A 17,874-nucleotide genomic window follows, 5' to 3' on the forward strand; every position below is an offset into this window, starting at 1 on the left:
TCGAGCCCCTGGCTCCCCACCTGCAGGGGAGTCGCTTCCCAGGCGGTGAAGCAGGTCTGCAGGTGTCTGTCTTTCTCTCTCCCTCTCTGTCCTCCTCTCTCCATTTCTTTCTGTCCTATCTAACAATGACAACATCAGTAACAACAACAATAAAAAAGGGCAACAAAGGGTAAAATAAAATTTAAAAAGTTTAAAAAAAATTTTTAAAAAGAAACCCAGTTGTAATTTGCCACCTTTTCAGGTGATTATTATCACTGCTGCTGCTGCTGCTGCTGCTGCTTTGACGAGTTGATCAGGGGAGCAATGTGCTGCAGCAGTTACTCCATGGCCAAGTTTCTGGAAGTCACCAGGAAGTACTTGAATTGTGTGCCAGAGTCCCAAGGGTCAGAGTGATTACACAAATCTAACAGGTGAGCTGGCTCACGGTCAGATCTTCTCTAAGCAGATGAGGTTGCCAGTCAGTGCAGCTCTGACAGATGGAAAGCTCATCCAGTGGTGGTCGGTCAAATCGCAGTCACAAATGGCCACTGGAGTCGGGTTTGGTTTCACCTGAGTGAAAGTGGACATACACAGATTTACGCCAACTTGCTCATTTCCCTCGATACTCTGAGACCCGGTCCCCAACTGTCTCCCCACTCAGTTTTAGTTATTGAGACTCAAATAGCTCTAAAATCTTTCATACTTCTTTTTTTTAAATTAATTTATTTATTAGATAGAGACAACCTGTTTCTCTCTTTCCCTAGTGGGGCAGAGCTCTGGGGAGGTGGGGTTCCAGGACATAGTGAGGAGGTTGTCTGCCCAGGGAAGTCAGGTTGGTGTCATGGTAGTATCTGTGACTTGGTGGCTTCAGACCTACAGGAGAAGAACTAAAGGGACTCTAATTTCAAATGAGGTGATCTGTGGTAGAATAGAATTAGGAACTCAAAGGACAGCAGCAAAAGGAGCAAACATGTAGGAAGAGGGAGGCAGGAAGGACAGAGTGATATGACCAACATCGGAGAACCAAGGCCGATCATCAAAGGCCCAGACATCAGAACAGAAACTCTGAAATCTCTGTCTTTGCCTCACCTTTGCTGGAAGCAGAAGGAGAGGTGTTAGGTGAGACCCGTCAGGAAGGGAGAGATGGGTACAGGATGACTCCACATATAGGTGGAACCCAGGAGACATAATTAGAAAGGGAGAACACAGGATGAAGCTTGGACTGGAGGTGGGGTACTGCACCAAAGCAAGGGACACTGGGGAGGGAGTGGGATAGGGGGGTCTGGGGCCCTCCATGGGGGTGGGGGGGGCGATAGGAGTAAGAGTATGTATCAGGTACCTGTGATGCAGAACTCGGAAACCTTACATGTGTGTAGACCATTGTGCTGTGATTCATTAAACCCATCCCCAATAAAATCAGAAAAACAAATAAAAAATGTCTAAAGCAGAACAAATGTTTTAATAATCAGGAACCTAAAGGTCAGAGTAGAGCAGATGAGATTTGGGGTGTTCATGTTGGAAGAAGCCAGGACGTCTATTTTAGGTCTATCCTGAGAATGTCATTTTTTTAAAGCAAACAAACATTCTGTCACCAGAAGAGCATGTTATTCAAAAGGTCAGCCATTCAAGACAAAATCCACTTGGCTTCACTCTAAGTCACTTGGCCAGTGACCTAGTTTAGCAAAGAATCTCATACCTGGGGTAAGTTTTTAATTTTTATTTTTTACAGAACATGTATTTAGCATGTACAAATTGGTCTCCTAGGAGAACTAGTGGTTCGACTTTAGACTTCCATCTGGCATGTATTTAACATGTACAAGTTGGTCTCCTAGGAGAACTAGTGGTTCGATTTTAGACTTCCATCTGGCATGACTCTGGAGTTGTTTAGGGCGTCCAGCTTACCTTTTAGAACCTTCTGTCAAGTTCTCAGGAAGGATGGACAGAGCTCTGGGCCTCTCGACCTCCCAGGACCTTCTGCATGCGGAAAGCGACTAGCATCTGGACACACTGACGCCTTCGAATCACCTGCAGTTGAGATAACAGGACACAGAATTCTTGGCAAAAGACTCCAGGCTGTGGAATTTCCAGCTGTTGGCAACTAGCCAGAACCCAAAGTGTGTTCACCATGTAGGCGGAGAGGGAGAGAAAGACACAGGCTTCTTCATTGGCTTTTCTTTACCCACACAGAGAGATTTCTAGAGCTGGCATGAACCAGGCTGTGTGTGCATGGGTAATTCTCACTTCAGGATTGCTGTAGAGGACATGAACTTAAAACAAAAACAAAAAAAAACTTCCACTCCTTCTAGCATTACAATGTAAACAGTACCTGAGCTATATACAAGTGACCAAAGCAGGGGTGGGGGCATTGGCACACCTGGTTAAGCACTCATATTATAGCACACAAGGACCCAGGTTCAAGCCCCTGGTCCCCACCTGCAGAGGGAAAGCTTCATGAGGGGTGAAGCAGAGCTGCAGGTGTCTCTCTCTCTTTTTCTCTATCTGACCCTCCCCTCACAGTTTCTCTCTGTCTCTATCCAATAATAAATAAAATAAATATATAAAAAAAAAATGACCAAAGCAGAAGAGTGGTAAACTTCATTCAACAAACAGTTACATGGGCACCTGTGTTAAATATGAATAGACATGGGCCCTGGGTCAGATTGATGGGATTTATAATTAATGACATTTATATGCTTTCCTAAGATTTGGGAGCTACTCTCTGCCCTAATCCAGCTTTCTAGTCTTATTCTCAATTCTGACACCATCTTCTCAGACGATATTTTTAACTCTGCATGTTAGCTGTCAGGTTCAAGCAAAAACTACTAAAGTCATGGGCCCCTTGGAACATACCTAATATAGACTTCCTAGCCTCTTACCAACAAAAGAACTCTAGCTTCACCTGCTCTATTCCTACCTTTGGGTTCCTGTTTATTAAACAACTTTTCCTGCTTTACATCTTAATGCCTTTCAGCCACCAAGTTGAAGATGCTACTATGATTCCATCCTGACTTCCCTGGGCAGACGCCCTCACCCATGTGTCCTGGAGCCTCCCCTCCCCAGAGCCCTGCCCCACTAGGGACAGACAGACACAGGCTGGGGGTGTGGATCCACCTGCCAACACCCATGTCCAGCAGAGAAGCAATGACAGAAGCCAGAACTCCCACCTTCTGCTCCCCATAGAGAATTTGGGTCCATGCTCCCAGAGGGATAAAGAATAGGGAAGCTGCCAATGGAGGGGATGGGACACAGAATTCTGGTGGTGGGAACTGTGTGGAATTGTACCCCTGTATTCTTACAATCTTGTTAGTCACTATTAAACCACTAGTAAAGCTAGTTGTGTATAATCATTCTGAGAATTCAAGCTATTTACTTTGACAGACTGACTGGGAGATGATGTCTTGTAGAAGAAAGAAAACTGGCTTTGTGGTTTCTCAGGTCTGGGATGAATGACTTTCTCATGAATGGGACTTGTGGCTAGGGCATTTTTAAAAATTTTTATTTATAAAAAGGAAACACTGACAAAAACCATAGGATAAGAGGGATACAACTCCACACAGTTCCCACCACCAGAACTCTGTACCCTACCCCCTCCCCTGACAGCTTTCCTATTTTTTATCCCTCTGGGAGCATGGACCCAGGGTCATTGTGGGGTGCAGAAGGTGGAAGGTCTGGCTTCTGTAATTGCTTCCCCGCTGAACATGGGTGTTGGCAGGTGGATCCATACTCCCAGCCTGTCTCTCTCTTTCCCTAGTGGGGCAGGGCTCTGGGGAAGTAGGGCTCTAGGACACATGGTGGGGTTGTCTGTCCAGGGAAGTCTGGTTGGCATCATGGTAGCATCTGGAACCTGGTGGCTGAAGAGAGAGTTAACATATAGAGACCCCCCAAAAAGTTGACTAATCATGAACCTAAAAGCTGGAAAAGTTCAGATGAAGAGTTGGGGGTCTCTGTTTTGTAGATAGTTAGTAGTCCTATTTTAGTTATATTCAAAAGAGCCCATGACTATGCTAGTTTTTTTTTTTTTTCTCTGAGCCGGACATCTAATATGCAAGTGGATAAAAGCTATTGTCTGGAGCATTTTACACAGTCTTCTGAGCTTAGTTTCCTTTATTATTTTTTGTAAACCTAATTTACAACAAAACCTTCCTTTGCCATTAAAAAAAGATTGAGAGGATATCGGACATATAAATTATGCATCTGGTGGTACTTTTTCCTGTCAATTACCTGTCTTCCAAAGGAAGTTGAGGGAGTAGTAAGATAGTTTAATGGTTATGTGAAGAGAGACTCCATAGTCTCAGGTTCAACCCCCCCATTCACCATAAGCGAGAGAGAGAGAGAGAGAGAGAAAGAAAGAAAGAAAGAAAGAAAGAAAGAAAGAAAGAAAGAAAGAAAAATGAATAGGGAAAACCCTAAGCAGAACCTGGACTGGAGCTGGTGTCCTGAACCAAAGTAAAAGACTCTTGGTGGGGGGAGGCTTCAGTTCCTGGATCATGATGACAGAGGAGGACCTAGTGGGGGTTGTATTATTGTGTGGAAAACTAAGAAATGTTATGCATATACAAACTATTGTATTTACTGTCAACTGTAAAACATTAATCCCCCAATAAAGAAAAAAAAACTAAAAAAAAAAGTGAAGGCAGGATCATTAAAAACTGGGGGGATATAGATAGATATAGGGGGGATATAGCTATATTGTTTAGATCAGCCCATATCAGTGACCTTGGGAACTACTGCAGTTCCTAGTGGAGGGGACGGGACACAGGACTCTGGTGGTGGCAACAGTATGGAATTATACCCCTAATACTGTAAATCAATATTAACTCACTAATACAAATGAAATAAATGAAACAGGAAAAATAAAAAGGAAGGAAGGAAGGAAGGAAGGAAGGAAGGAAGGAAGGAAGGAAGGAAGGAAGGAAGGAAGGAACTAGCTGAGTCTGGGGAAATGTGAAGTCTCCCAGGACACTGAGGGAGGCAGACACAGACACAACAGGACCCCTGTAGTGTGGTGCGCTGGCCCCTGAGACAGAGACAACCCTGGACCATGAGTCCAGAGACAGTGTAGACGCCTCCCTGCCCTGAGCCAGCAGGGGAGCTCCAGGGACTCCATTCTCTCCATCCTGTTAGTCAAATCCTCCTAACCCCTATCGACCTCACCCACAAACAAATCAGTGTTGATACTCACAAAGGAACGGGGGTTTCCACTGGGTTAGGTGGGACAGGAAAATCATGTCACTTGTCTAGGAAGGTGAGTATTGCATTGTCGACAGGAGACAGAGAAGCTGGGCTGAATGAGGAGGAAATTGTCTTAGTGGTCTGGGGAGAAGCCTCCTCTTTATTTTTATTTTTTATTAGTGATTTAATAATGATTAACAAAGATTGTAGGATAACAGGGGTACAATTCCACACAGTTCCCACCACCAGAGTTCCGTGTCCCATCCCCTCCATTGGAAGCTTCCCTTCCCTGTTCTTTATCCCTCTTGGAGCCTGGACCAACATTCTTTATGGGGAGCAGAAGGTGGGAGTTCTGGCTTCTGTCATTGCTTCTCTGCTGGACATGGGTGTTGGCAGGTGGATCCACACCCCCAGCCTGTGTCTGTCTGTCCCTAGTGGGGCAGGGCTCTGGGGAGGGGAGGCTCCAGGACACATTGGTGAGGTTGTCTGCCCAGGGAAGTCAGGATGAAGTTATAGCAGCGTTCACTACTCCAGGAGGCCATTTTTACCCACCCATTTTTTTTTTTTTTGCTGCCCTTGTAGTTATTATTGTTACCACTGCTGCTACTGTTGTTGGATAAGACAAAGAGAAATGGAGAGAGGAGGGGAAGACAGAGAGGGGGAGAGAAAGATAAGATACCTGCAGACATGCTTTACAGCCTGTGAAGTGACTCCCCTGCAGGTGGGGAGCCAGGGGCTTGAACCAGGACTCTTTTTTTTTTTTTAATAATAATTATTATTTTATTGTAATTATTATTATTCAATTTTTATTCACTTCTTTTTTTATTTTTATTTATTTTTTATTTTTTATTTAAGAAAGGATTAATTAACAAAACCATAGGGTAGTAGGGGTACAACCCCACACAATTCCCACCGCCCAATCTCCATATCCCACCCCCTCCCCCGATAGCTTTCCCATTCTCTATCCCTCTGGGAGCATGGACCCAGGGTCATTGAGGGTTGCAGAAGGTGGAAGGTCTGGCTTCTGTAATTGCTTCCCCGCTGAACATGGGCGTTGACTGGTCAGTCCATACTCCCAGTCTGCCTCTCTCTTTCCCTAGTAGGATGGGTCTCTGGGGAAGCTGAGCTCCAGGACACATTGGTGGGGTCTTCAATCCAGGGAAGTCTGGCCGGCATCCTGATGACACCTGGAACTGGGTGACTGAAAAGAGAGTTAACATACAAAGCCAAACAAATTGTTGAGCAATCATGGACCCAAAGCTTGGAAAAGTGGAGAGGAAGTATTAGGGAGGTACTCACTGCAAACTCTAGTGTACTTCTGCTTTCTTACTTTGGTGCCATACTCCAAACTCAGTCATTTTTGCTTTGCGTTTCTACTTCTTTTTTTTTTTTTACATGCATAACATTCCCCAGATTCCCATTTAACAATACAACCCCCACTATTTCATTCATCATTTTTCATGGATCTGTATTCTCCCCACCCACCCACCCACCCCAGAGTCTTTTACTTTGGTGTAATACTCCAATTCCATTTCAGGTTCGACTTGTGTTTTCTTTTCTAATCTTGTTTTTCAACTTCGGCCTGAGAGTGAGATCATCCCGTATTCATCCTTCTGTTTCTGACTTATTTCACTCAACATGATTTTTTCAAGGTCCATCCAAGATCGGCTGAAAACGATGAAGTCACCATTTTTTACAGCTGAGTAGTATTCCATTGTGTATCTAGACCACAACTTGCTCAGCCACTCATCTGTTGTTGGACACCTGGGTTGCTTCCAGGTTTTGGCTATTACAAATTGTGCTGCCAAGAACATATGTGTACACAGATCTTTTTGGATGGCTGTTTTGGGTTCCTTAGGATATATCCCCAGGAGGGGAATTGCAGGGTCATAGGGTAGGTCCATTTCTAGCCTTCTGAGAGTTCTCCAAACTGTTCTCCACAGAGGTTGGACCAATTGACATTCCCACCAGCAGTGCAGGAGGGTTCCTTTGACCCCACACCCTCTCCAGCATTTGCTGCTGTTACCTTTTCTGATGTGTGACATTCTCACAGGAGTGAAGTGATATCTCATTGTTGTCTTGATTTGCATTTCTCTGACAATCAGAGACTTGGAGCATTTTTTCATGTGTTTCTCGGCCTTTTGGATCTCTTCTGTGGTGAATATTCTGTCCAAGTCCTCCCCCCATTTTTGGATGGGGTTATTTGTTGTCTTGTTGTTGAGTCTGGCAAGCTCTTTATATATGTTGGTTATTAAACTCTTATCTGATGTATGGCATGTAAAGATCTTCTCCCATTCTATGAGGGGTCTCTTGATTTGGGTAGTGGTTTCTTTTGCTGTGAAGAAGCTTTTTAATTTGATGTAGTCCCATAGGTTTATACTTGCCTTAGTCTTCCTTGTAATTGGATTCGTTTCATTGAAAATGTCTTTAAAATTTATGCGGAAAAAAGTTCTGCCAATATTTTCCTCTAAGTATCTGATAGTTTCTGGTCTAACATCCAAGTCCTTGATCCACTTGGAATTTACTTTTGTATTTGGTGAAATACAGTGATTCAGTTTCATTCTTCTGCATGTTTCAACCCATTGTTTCCAACACCATTTGTTGAAGAGACTCTGCTTCCCCCATATAATAGTCTGGGCCCCTTTGTCAAAGATTAGATGTCCATACGTGTGGGGCCTCATTTCTGGGCTCTCAATTCTATTCCACTGGTCAGTGTGTCTGTTCATGTTCCAGTACAAAGCAGTTTTGATGACAATGGCCCTATAATACAGTTTGAGATCTGGCAGTGTGATGCCTCCGGTTCTGTTCTTTTTTCTCAAGATCGTTTTGGCAATTCTAGGTCTTTTCTGGTTCCAGATAAACATTTGTAGCATTTTTTCTATTCTCCTAAAAAATGTGCTTGGGATCTTGATGGGGATAGCATTAAATTTGTAGATGGCTCTGGGTAATATATTCATTTTGATGATGTTAATTCTTCCAACCCATGAACATGGAATATCTTTCCACTTCTTTGTGTCTTTTTCAATTTCTTTGAGTAGTGACTCATAATTTTCAGTATACAAGTCTTTCACTTCTTTGGTTAGGTTTATTCCTAGATATTTTATAGTTTTTGTTGCTATAGAAAAAGGAACTGATTTCTGGATTTCAATTTCTTCTAACTTAGTGTTTGCATAGAGGAATGCCACTGACTTTTGAATGTTAATTTTATAGCCTGACACATTACTGTATTGCCTGATGATTTCCAAAAACTTCTTGCTGGATTCCTTAGGTTTTTCCATGTATACTATCATGTCATCTGCAAATAAGGAGAGTTTGACTTCTTCTCTTCCAATCTGTATGCCTTTAATTCCTTGCTCCTGCCTGATTGCTATGGCAAGAACTTCCAAGACTATGTTGAATAGTAATGGTGATAGTGGGCAGCCCTGTCTAGTACCTGATCTGAGGGGAAATGCTTCCAGTTTTTCACCACTGAGTATGATGTTGGCTGTAGGTTTGCTATATATAGACTCCACTATCTTCAGGAATTTTCCATCTATTCCTATTTTTTGTAGTGTTTTGATCATAAAGGGATGTTGTATTTTGTCAAAGGCTTTCTCTGCATCTATTGATATGACCATGTGGTTTTTGGTCTTGCTTTTGTTGATGTGGTGGATCACATTGATTGACTTACGTATATTAAACCAACCTTGCATGCCTGGGATAAACCCCACTTGGTCATGATGAACAATTTTTTTGATATACTGCTGTATCCGGTTGGCTAGAATTTTGTTCAATATTTTCGCATCTATGTTCATCAGAGATATTGGTCTGTAGTTTTCTTTTTTGGTTGTGTCCCTGTCTGCTTTTGGTATCAGGGTGATGTTGGCTTCATAGAAGCTGGCAGGGAGTATTCCAGTGTCTTCAATCTTCTGGAAGACTTTTAAAAGCAGAGGTATTAGTTCTTCTTTGAAAGTTTTGTAGAATTCATTTGTAAAACCATCTGTGAATCAGGACTCTTAAGCCTGTCTCTGCACTTTGGGCCATGTGCTACTGCCTGGCCCCCTATTTATTTTAGTGAGAGAGAGAGATGCCAAAGCACTTCTTGGCTTTGGCTTATAGTGGGACTGGGGATTTAACATGGGGTCTCAGAACCTCAGACATGAAAGTATTTTTTAAATTGTTTATTTATTTATTGGATAAAGACAGTGAGAAATCAAGGGGGGATGGGGGATATAGTGGGAAAGAGACAGAGAGACACCTGTAGCCTTGCTTCAACACTCATGAAGCTTTCCCCCTGCAGGTGGGAAGCAGGGGCTTGAACCTGGGTCCTTGCACATTGTAATATGTGTGCTCAACCAGGTGCACCACAACCTGGCTCCTAAAAGTTTTTTTTTTCTTTTCACATTACGATTATATTAACTCTCTACCCCAAAACTGTTTTAAAGCAAAGGAACAATGAATGCTTTTCATTAAACACACAGACTATAGCTTTAGAGAAAATTCTCTAGATAGTCTTGAGGAAGGCACCCATCTTAAATACTGCCTGAAATTATTTTTTGCTATGATGATCCTGTCACAAAAGTTAGTGCAGACACCTTATGTGTATCCGAATATAAAGATAATGCACAGCTGAAATAGTTGAAGCAGATTTAGCGAAACTATAGCAAACAGACCTGGCTCAACAGTGTAGAGGTGACGTTTCAAATGACACTGATTTTCTTTCAGTCCTTATCAGTGATTTAGTAGTGGCTTAGAAGAGTATAAAATGGGAGTCAGGCGGTAGCGCACACATGACGCAAAGCACAAGGGCCGGCAGAAGGATCCTGGTTCAAGCCCCGGCTCCCTACCTGTACGAGGACTTTTTTCATGGAAAGGCCTTTTAGGGCTTATTCCAGAGGACCTTGGGAAGCCTGTCCCCGAGCTTTAACTCTGATTGCACCTCTGCACGAATCCTGCTTCAGAACCCAATAAGTGAAGAAGTTGAAACTACACATCTGTCATGTGTGTTCTCTTGTAATTATTTCTAATGCATCTTTTTTATTTTTCCCCTTTTTGTTGCCCTTGTGTTTTTATCATTGTTGTGTTTATTATTGTTGTTGTATTGATGTCATTGTTATTGGATAGGACAGAGAGAAATGGAGAGAGGAAGGGAAGACAGAAGGGGAGAGAAAGACACCTGCAAAAGGACCTGCTTCACCACCTGTGAAGCGACTCCCCTGCAGGTGGGGAGCCGGGGTCAAACTGGGATCCTTATGCCAGTCCTTGCGCTTGGCGCCATGTGCGCTTAACCTGCTGTGCTACCACCCAACCCCCATCTTATAATTATTTTTATTATCTTTTATTGATTTGATAGAGACTGCTAGAGATTGAGAAGAAGGGGGAGACAGAGAGGTACAGAAGAAACAGAGAGGCACCTGCAGCCCTAGTTCACCATTTGTGGAGATTTCCCCCTGCAGGTGGGGACCAGGGGCTTGACCCCAGGTCCTTGAACCCTATAACATGTGCACTGAACCAGATGTGCCACCACCTAGCCCCTTTAAAAATTTTTAAAAATATTTTTATTTATTTATTAATGAGACAGATAGGAGGAGAGAGAAAGAGCCGGACATCACTCTGGTACATGTGCTCCCAGGGTTTGAACTCAGGACCTCATGCTTGAGAATCCAATGCTTTATCATTGTGACACTTCCTGGACCACTCACAGCAGTTTTTTTCTTCCTTTGCCAAGGAAATATTGGATCTATAAAACAGTCTACATTTTAAAGGTGTCTACAATGTAACACCTTTTCAAAATTTTATACAGCACAATTTTGAAAATCACCCAGAAAAATTGATGTGTGACTGAACTGGTTTTAATGAAATAAAATTATATTTGTATGATTTAATTTTAATTGACAAGACCATAGGATAATAGGGATATAATTCCACACAGTTCTCACCACCAGAGTTCCGTGTCCCAGCCCCTCCATTGGAAGCTTCCCTATTCTTTATCCCTCTGGGAGCATGGACCAGAATTCTTTTATATATATATATATATATTCCCTTTTGTTGTCCTTGTTGTTTTATTGTTGTAGTCATTATTGATGTTGTTGGGTAGGACAGAGAGAAATGGAGAGAGGAGGGGCAGACAGAGAGGGAGAGAGAGAGACAGACACTTGTAGACTTGCTTCACTGCCTGTGAAGCGACCTCCCTGCAGGTGGGGAGCCAGGGGCTCCAACCGGGATCCTTACTCCGGTCCTTGTGCTTTGTACCATGTGCGCTTAACCCACTGAGCTACTGCCCGACTCCCGGACCCAAATCCTTTATGGGGAGCAGAAGGTGGGAGTTCTGGCTTCTGTCATTGCTTCTCCACTGGACATGGGTGTTGGCAAGTGGATCCACACCCCCACCTGTGTCTGTCTGTCCCTAGTGGGGCAGGGCTCTGGGGAGGGGAGGCTCCAGGACATATGGGTGAGGGCGTCTGCCCAGGGAGGTCAGGTTGATATCATGGAAGCATCTGCAAAATTAAAAATAATAATAATAATAAGTCTTTACAGTGTCCCATAAAAAAAATCTGGTGTAGTTACATGGTGATGAGTACACCTTGGGGATTAACCAAACTCACCTGTGTGCCCACCTGCAGCCAGGAACTCACCAGAGCTGGCCAAAAGCAGAGTGGGCTTGTGATGCCCCCTACTGTCCTCTTGGAAAACTGCATTCCATAGTTGAAGTAAGGGGTGGTGAAGTGCTGAGCCTGGGAAAGGTGATATGAAGGTATTAGTAGAAGAAATGGGACCAGCATGTGACTTTTTATTTATCTTTTAACCAAAAACTATTATTTCAACATTACATAATTAGGGAAGCCTAAACGTGAACTGGATATGAAATGATAGTGGGATATACTATTGCCACTTTGCTAATCATGGCACGGTGTCTTATTTTAGGAGGGGAAAGCTGAAGTATCTAGGAATAAAATGTCACGACTCTGAAATGCCTCCCTCATCCTGCAGGCTTAAAGTCAAAGCTTCACCCGCCAGTTCTCATCTAGAACTACACTGCCAACTGCGACACATAGTTGCTGATTTGTAGTTGAGAAGCATCCATCCATCCCTGCACAATATTTCCCAGACTTCTCACCGTTAAACAGCACACAGGTGGTCCAAGAGATGGCACAGGGGATAAAGCACTGGACCCTCGAGCATGAGGTCCTTGAGTTCAATTCCCGGCAGCACATGGACCACAGTCATGTCTGGTTCTTTCTCTCTCTCCTTCTATCTTCCTCATGAATAAATCAATAAAATCTTTAAAACAAACAGAAAAAACAGCACACAGTGATCACTTCTTGCTAATAAAGCCCGTGTCACATCCACGGCAAGGTCATTAAGAAGCTGGTAGTGGGGCCACATGGTGGCGCACCTGGTGAAGTGCACACACTACAGTGCACAAGGACCCAGGTTCAAGCCCCTGGTCCCCACCTGCAGGGGGAGAGCTTCATGAGTGGTGAGGCAGGGCTGCAGGTGTCTCTCTGTCTCTCTCCCTCTCTGTCTCTCCACTCTCCTCTCTATTTCTCTCTGTCTCTACCAAAAATGAAGCAAATGAACTGGCAAAAACAATGTAGTCAAGCTGTCTCTTAGCCTTTTTGAGAACTATCGTGGTATGTATGCTTGCTTGTGAATTTCCTTCTTTTTTCTCCTCCTCCTCCTCCTCCTTCTTCTTCTTTCTCTCCTCCTCCTCTTTCTCTTTCTCCTTCTTTTTCTTCTTCTTTTTCTCTTTGCCTCCAGGGTTATTGCTGGGGCTCAGTGCCAGCACTAGGAATCTACTGCTCCTGGAAGCCATTGTTTCCATTTTATTGTCAGGACAGAGAGAAATTGAGAAGAGAGAGAGAAATGGAGAGGGAGAGGGAGAGAGAGAGATGCTGACGAGCTTTGCTGCAGGTGGGGAGCCAGGGGCTCGAACCATGATCCTTGCATGGGTCTTCGCGCTTCATAGCATGTGTGCTTAACTAGGCACTAGGCGCGCCACCGCCCACCTCCTATAAGTGGTCTTTTTTCAACCACATACATTGTTTTCACTAATATGTAGAATATAGACAACTGAAACACATAAAAATGCAAAGAGAAAAAGCCTGTCTCTCTCAGTCTTTGAGAAAACTATGATGGTTATCATTGTAGGGAGTGAGGGTGGGCACAGTGTGAAACTACCTGAGCATCTGACAATCTGGTAGATTGCTAATTAAAATATTTTCAAAATAAAAATAAAAGTATTGTCTTTTTGTTACATCTATCAGTTTCTACGTAATTGTTTAACATCCAGAGAAGCTTTTAAAAAGGAGATAAAAACCAGCAGTAGGGCAGTAGTGCAGTGGGTTAAGCACAGGTGGCGCAAAGCGTGAGGACAGGTGGAAGGATCCCGGTTCGAGCCCCCGGCTCCCCACCTGCAGGGGAGTCGCTTCACAGGCGGTGAAGCAGGTCTGCAAGTGTCTGTCTTTCTCTCCCCCTCTCTGTCTTCCCCTCCTCTCTCCATGTCTCTCTGTCCTATCCAACAACAACAACAATAATAACTACAACAAATAAAACAACAAGGGCAACAAAAGGAAATAAATTAACTTTTTTGAAAAAGGAGATAAAAACCAACCTGATAAATATATTGTTTATATTCCTATGCTTCCAGACCTTTTTATGTATACATGAGTGGGTAGAAATCGATTTTATAGACTAGATCATACAATACAGTCCCATGAACACATTACATTTCATTTCATTACATTACATTTCATGCACACAAGACAATCATAAACTACTCATGACTGTTGAAAACATCTGCTTCCATGTCCTGGGATACCAGGACTGAGGACTCCCTACACAGACACACTTTAGTCACCGATCATATTCTGAAGGGGGAACACAAAAGTCCAGAAGAAAGCAGGTATATCTTCACCAGAAAGCAGCTATCCCAAATACAGGAGGTCAGAAAGTAAGTAACAGCATCTTGGTGCAAAATACTATGGGAAAAAATAATATCGCTGTGGAGTCTAGCAGAACAAAAGCATCAAAGTGGCAGGCGAGGTTCTGAATCATGGTCTGGCCCAGCATGGGACTTGGAGGACTTGTTTGGTCTAGAACTCAGTTTGCTCCTTTGCAAAAATAAGGAGTAAGATTGGCTGCGACCTTTGGTTCCTCCGACACAAGCCTTTCCAGAACTGGATCTTTTCTGACCCCAGAGGAAAGGTCGAAGCAACAGATGACATTTTGTAGGACTTTAACAGGCCTGTTTGACAGCCCACCCTCTCGGGGTCTGTTGGCCAAATCACAATGAATGCGTCTCGAGCCCCTAAAAGGGTCAATTTGGACAAGCCAGCAGGTGCTTTGAGAAGCTATTGATGTAGGCCGAATCAGTCGGACAGGCAGACAGTTGCTTTGGGGAAGCAAACAGGGGCAGCAGAAGGCAGGACTGTAAATAACTCTCTCTCTCTCCTTTCCTCCTTCTCTCCCCCCTCCCCTTCCCATCATGCCTTCCCGCCCTGGGAACCATCTTTAGGGTGAGCAGAAGAATTTGTGGAATGTTCATTTGTTTCTCTTATTTGTTACAATCAGTCTTTCTTTCTTTCTTTTTTTTTAACTGGCAGATTTATAGCACTTTGTTCACCAGAACTCTACTCTACGACCAGAAAACTACTTCATGTTACTGGCAGTAGTCAAACTCTGGAAACTCAAATGCCCATTACCAGTAGGGAGATAACTATCTCTGCTGTAAGGCAGGGAGAACAGATACACTACACCTTCAAGTCAACACTTAGCACAGAGGGAATGGGGAATGCAGAGACAGCTTAGCTCAGAGAACAGAGAACACACATTTTCCCATTGCCAACAGCTGCTCACATGGGAGCATCATGCAAAGGGGAATTCATAACAGACAGAGCATTTCTGGCTGGTCTCTCTGTGTGTGTGTGTGTGTGTGTGTGTGTGTGTGTGTGTGTGTGTGTGTGTGTGTTTCACCCTCTATGTAGAAAAAAAGAGAGAGGAAGTCGGGCAGTAGCACAGCAGGTTAAGCACAGGTGGCCCAAAGTGCAAGGACCGGCAGAAGGACCCCGGTTCAAGCCCCCGGCTCCCCACCTGCAAGGGAGTCGCTTCACAGGTGGTGAAGCAGGTCTGCAGGTGTCTGTCTTTCTCTCCCCCTCTCTGTCTTCCCCTCCTCTCTCCGTTTCTTTTTTTTTTTTTAATATTTATTTTATTTATTTATTCCCTTTTGTTGCCCTTGTTGTTTTTCTTATTGTTGTAGTTATTATTGTTGTTTTCATTGTTGGATAGGACAGAGAGAAATGGAGAGAGGAGGGGAAGACAGAGAGGAGGAGAGAAAGATAGACACCTGCAGACCTGCCTCACCACCTGTGAAGCGACTCCCCTGCAGGTGGGGAGCCAGGGTTTGAACCGGGATCCTTATGCCTGTCCTTGTGCTTTGCGCCACCTGCACTTAACCTGCTGCGCTACAGCCCGACTCCCTCCTCTCTCCATTTCTCTCTGTCCTATCCAACAATGATGACATCAACAACAACAATAATAACTACAACAATAAAATAACAAGGGCAACAAAAGGGAATAAATAAATAAATATTAAAAAAGAACCTCATGCAGCTTTATTCTTAGGATACACACACTTTGTACATATGTAGCAATTCAACAGCACTTCACATACATTTTATTTTATTTTATTTTATTTTATTTTATTTTATTTTGCCACCGGGATTATCACTGGGGCTCCATGCTGGCACTACAAGTCCACTGCTCCCATTGGCCACTTTTTCCTTTTTAATTTTCTTTCTAATTTTTACTAGATAGGACAGAGAGAAATGGAGAGAGGAGGGGAAGACAGAGAGGGGGAGAGAAAGACAGACACCTGCAGACCTGCTTCACCGCCTGTGAAGTGACTCCCCTGCAGGTGGGGAGCAGGGTCTTGAACCTGGGTCCTTGTGCTTGTTATTATGTGTGCTTAACTGGTGCGCCATCACCCGGCCCCCTTTATATACATTTTAAAAATTAGGGGAGCAGAGTGGGTTAAGTGCAGGTGGCGCAAAGCACAAGGACCGGCATAAGGATCCCGGTTTGAGCCCCCGGCTCCCCACCTGCAGGGGAGTCGCTTCACAGGCGGTGAAGCAGGTCTGCAGGTGTCTGTCTTTCTCTCCCCCTCTCTGTCTTCCCCTCCTCTCTCCATTTCTCTCTGTCCTAGCCAACAACAACAACAGCTATAACAACAATAACTATAGCAACCACAACAAGGGCAAGAAAAGGGGAGTAAAATGGCCTCCAGGAGCAGTGGATTCGTAGTGCTGGCACCGAGCCCCAGTGATAACCCTGGAGGCAAAAAAGAAATTTAAAAATTTAAATAAGAATTAAGGAGATAGTTCAGCAATGGAGCAGAGAACCTTCGAGTCAGTCGTCAGGGGTCTGAAATCCAGTCCCTGGAGCCACCGTGTGCCGCGGCTGAGCGGTGCTCTGGTCTCGCCCATTCTTTCTCATGGACAAGCTCTTCCTTTCTTACAAAAATATAAATATGTGTGAATGTGTTATTTATTTTTAATGAAAGATGCAGAAAAAGAGAGCACTGCTTAGCTATGGTTTGTAAGTGGTACTGGGGATTGAACATGGGACCTCAGAGTCTAAGGCATGAAAGTCATTTTGCAGAACCATTATGATATATATATTGAAATAAGTAACAGCTGGGGAAATAGCTCAGGCAGTGGGGCATCCATGGGCCATGGCCTGACATTCCCCATGTGTAGTACAGTGACGGTCTAGTTTGTCTGTCTATCTTTATCTTTCAGATAAAATAAGTCTTTAAAAAATTAATGTATATGTTTTAAAGTCAGGAGTTAGTCTGAGACTATTTCATCATACTGAACTTCATAATGCTTTCTACAAGTCCAGACTCTCTCTCCCTCTCTCTCTCTCCCTCCCTCACTCTCTGTGTGTCTCTCTCCCTCCCTCTGTCTGTGTGACTCTTTCTCCCTCTCTCTCCCCCTCTCTCCCTCTCTCTCTCTCTCCCTCTCTCTGTGTGTGACTCTCTCTCTCTCTCATATGCATACATAGGTGTGAAGGCAAAGAAACAAAGAAAAAGAAATCTGAATAGTCTGAGCAAGAGGGAAAAGATGTTATTTGCAGAGTGTGGTTTTTGAGAAACAAAGCCTTTAATCCTCAGGGGACAGGAAGAGTGGGTTTGAGGAGGAAGGGGGATTAGTCATTTCTCAAGTATGACTCACCAGAGAGCACTGGCAAGCCAGCCCTGTCCTTTGTCACTTGGATGCTGAACAAATGGTTCATGGAATGATTTTGAGACACAGAGAGGGAGGGGACGCACCCTGCAGCGTTTTCTACACAGACTGGCATCTGCTTTGCAGCCTCTACTTTGCGCAGCACCGACACTTAGACTCCATGTCAGCTTCCCACTTGAAAGTGGCCCATGTGTTGCCCCAGCCACACGACCGTCCCTGAGACCATTACCCTGCGCCTAGCCATCAGGTACTAACCCCAGGGCATCAAATCTCGGCAGAATGCAAAGCAGCATCACTGTGTTACACTTAAACAATTTTATTATTTTTATTTATCGGATAAAGACAGCCAGAAACGGAGCGGGAAAGGGGAGACAGAGAGGGAGAGGGACAGAGAGACACCTGCAGCCCTGCTTCACTATTTGTGAAGCTCCCCCCCCCCCACTCCCCAGAGGTGGGGACCAGGGGGCTTGAACCTGCATCCTTATGCCTAACCGTTATG

The 17,874-nt window shown here is 44.1% G+C and overlaps 1 long non-coding RNA gene across 1 annotated transcript; it reads left to right on the forward strand.

Annotated features, from left to right (window-relative positions):
• The first annotated feature begins 269 nt into the window (after nucleotides 1-269).
• On the forward strand, nucleotides 270-2,798 carry LOC132541286 (uncharacterized). Its single transcript, XR_009552439.1, has 3 exons — nucleotides 270-410; nucleotides 1,709-1,798; nucleotides 1,889-2,798. It is a non-coding gene; the product is annotated as an uncharacterized LOC132541286 (long non-coding RNA).
• The last annotated feature ends 15,076 nt before the right edge of the window (nucleotides 2,799-17,874 follow it).

Source organism: Erinaceus europaeus, chromosome 11 (assembly GCF_950295315.1).
Source record: "Erinaceus europaeus chromosome 11, mEriEur2.1, whole genome shotgun sequence".
Taxonomy (NCBI): domain Eukaryota; kingdom Metazoa; phylum Chordata; class Mammalia; order Eulipotyphla; family Erinaceidae; genus Erinaceus; species Erinaceus europaeus.